This window comes from Adiantum capillus-veneris, chromosome 24 (assembly GCF_014529385.1).
Source record: "Adiantum capillus-veneris isolate H3 chromosome 24, ASM1452938v2, whole genome shotgun sequence".
Lineage (NCBI taxonomy): Eukaryota > Viridiplantae > Streptophyta > Polypodiopsida > Polypodiales > Pteridaceae > Adiantum > Adiantum capillus-veneris.
The window spans coordinates 8,403,912-8,406,999 of record NC_140954.1 but is presented as its reverse complement, the minus strand read 5'-3'; the positions used below and the strand labels follow the sequence as shown (position 1 = coordinate 8,406,999).

The following is a 3,088-nucleotide window of genomic DNA, read 5'->3' as shown; positions in this document are numbered from 1 at the left end:
GGCTAAGTCAACACACTGTGAAGAGATAAGGGTCTCTAACCACCAGTGAAACTAATGAAAAATTGACTTGATTCAATGCAATTGGGCTCTCTTTTTCTTGATCACATCTCCCTTGTTCTTATGAGCCAATATAGTAGTAGTGCACATAGTCATCCATTTTGCAGTGGAGAGGCCATCCTCCCGTTGGTCTACCTAGGATGGCAATGCTACCAAGCTCAGTGGTACAAAGTGAAAATGATCTTGGTCCTTATAACTCTCTGCTCTCCCAACCATGGACTCTCAATTGACACCCCAATATCCATAACCATCAAGCATTGAGAGTCATTGATCAACTCAATGAGGTATGTGTCACTTGGTCCTATATGTCATATTTGACCTTCAAGTAAGATAATACTCTCTCTCTCTCTCTCTCTCTCTCTCTCTCTCTCTCTCTCTCTCACACACACACACACACACACACACACACACACATCACGACTTGACTTTGAGACTTGTCACACGCAAACAAATTGACGTCCCTTGGAATTGTTCCTACTACATCATCCCTTCTCTCTCTCTTCTCTCTCTCTCTCTTTTGTATTAGGTGTTGAGGTCAATGCTCATCAAGTAGATCTTTGATGTCTCTGGGTGGTGTTCCTAGAGTCTTGTCCCTCTCTCTCTCTCTCTCTCTCTCTCTCTCTCTCTCTCTCTCTCTCTCTCTCTCTCTCTCATAACCCTAGTAGAGAAACCTCTCTCCTTCACTCTCGTCGACCTCCCCTTGGGTGAGGGGCAGCCCCGAGGGGAGGTCCTGTCAGCAACAGTGCAACCCCCTCCTCCATGTCATCAGACAGCATCCCGTAAGCCCCTCCTCCACGTTGCCAGATAGCAACCTGCTCATCTCGTCACTGCTGCGACAGGATAGTTCACAGTTTGGCGTGCTAATCTCCTCGTGCTACCTGCCGACTTCGCTTTCCTCGACAGTCTGAGCCTCTCAACCCTTCCTCGTGCTACCTGCCGACTTAGCCTTCCCTGACACTCTGAACCATTCTCCAAGTTTGCCCACTAAGGTTTACCTTACATCCAAGGATTCATTCCCACAAGATGCACCGAGAGAAGTCCTCCACACCAATCAAGCCGACACGCCTCTTTGTGCCCACTCCACAGGTGGATCCGATAGACCTCCTCCGAGCACAACTCCGAGAACTCAGAGATGAAAACACGTAACTCAAGGGGCATCTTGAGGCCTTGGAGACCCGCCTCACCCTCTTGGAGTCACAAAAGCAAATTGACACGGAGCATATCCTTGCCCAAGCAAAGGAAGTTGAGCACATGCTCACCGCAAGTATGGCAAATCTTGCCACTCAAGTCAATGAAGCAAACACTGTCGTATCTTCCAAGGTAGAAGAATGCATTCAAGAACGTCACCGAAAAAAAGGATTGGCGCTATCCCTTCGCATCGGGGGCTTACCCTCTACTTGGTGGGAGGACGATGATTGCACTTCCACCTTAGCCAAGCTCAACCAAGCCATTCACCCGACCGAGTTTGATCCCAATACAATCAAGAAGGTCCATCATCACCACCACAACAACCAAGGCACCCTTGTATTCAAAAACAAAGAGGCTCGCAAAGCACTTTTATAGCAAGCTCGACTACTCAAGGGCTCCAAAATCTGGATCAGCGAGGCCTTGACCCCCGCTCAACTCAAAATCAAGAAACAAGAACTCCAAAAGGTGTGTGATGCTCGAGCAGCAGGTAAATGGGCCGTCTATCGAGGTGGCAAGGCCATTATTGAGGAATTTCAAGTTCCAAGGACTCCCAGGCCACTCTCCCCCACTCCCTAAGTGACGTAGGTCACAACTTTGTTGTATCCGCATCTAGTCATGTTCGAATGTACCCTCTTGGTAAGAGGCACCATGTATGTTTTCTTGGTCCCATAGGTCATATTTGACCTCCGAGGACGCTAATGACATCTCTCTCTTTCTCTCTCTCTCTCTCTCTCTCTCTCTCTCTCTCTCTCTCTCTAGGTAACTCATACTCAAGTCTTGAATTGAATACTTGTTAGGTAGATTTTTGATGTCTCTGTGGAATGTTTACACACACACACACACACACACACACACACACACATCAAGCTTTGGGTTGAGACAAAATAAGGAATTAATCATTCTAGAACATTGAACACCTCTCTCTCTCTCTCTCTCTCTCTCTCACACACACACACACACACACACACACACACACACACACACACACACACTACACACACACACACCACACGCGCGCGCACACACACACACACACATACACTAAGTCAGTGCTAAAAAAAACCCTAGGCTTAGTGTAATCCCAAATACAAAATTTGAGAATTACTTCTAACTTTAGATTTGGAGGTCACACACACACACACACATACATACACATGCTGGCATCATTTGTGAGTCAACTCTGAACCAGTGCTCACATAACCCAATTTTTAGTGTAATTTTGCTGGTTAAATATGAAAGGTCTTGCTTATAATATGAAGTAGCTATGATATAGCTATGATTTACGTACAAATCTTGTTCCACTAATTAGTTGGCCTTTAAAGAATCAATGCTAAAAGAAAGGGTTTTCCCAAGCAGCACTTTGATGGTATTAGGTCTTGTCCATGTGTAACAACACACCCTCAATTGGATGTATGCGACAATAGCAGCATTTGGTTTGGGGGAGTGTTGGCATGGGTTGGAAGTAGGACAATCCGTCAATGCCAATTGCATAATTGATGAGGACATGGGTGAAGGAGATGCACGGAGTAGGGGAGTTGGAGGTTGGGAAAGTTGAGCATACGTCAAAAGCAGAGGTAGGGGCGGCCAATTTGCAAGGGCAATCTAGATGCAAAAATGATCGGCTACGCTGCTTGAGGTTGCTTCACAAATTGTATTGGAGCTTTTTTTCTTGGACCATGAGCTATATTATTGGCATCATCACCATCACAAGCATGTGTGATGGAATAGCTGATGCGCATGGATGACATTGTTGCTAGCAAGCATAGCTACTCATCCTCACTACAATTGCCCACCCAACAAACCCAAATTTACCTCCCTCTTCAACCACAATTGTTAAGCCCAA

General features: G+C 46.1%; 1 pseudogene; it reads left to right on the top strand.

The window, feature by feature from the left end:
* Nucleotides 1–1,080: 1,080 nt before the first annotated feature.
* Nucleotides 1,081–1,821, top strand: LOC147425906 (uncharacterized; annotated as a pseudogene).
* The last annotated feature ends 1,267 nt before the right edge of the window (nt 1,822–3,088 follow it).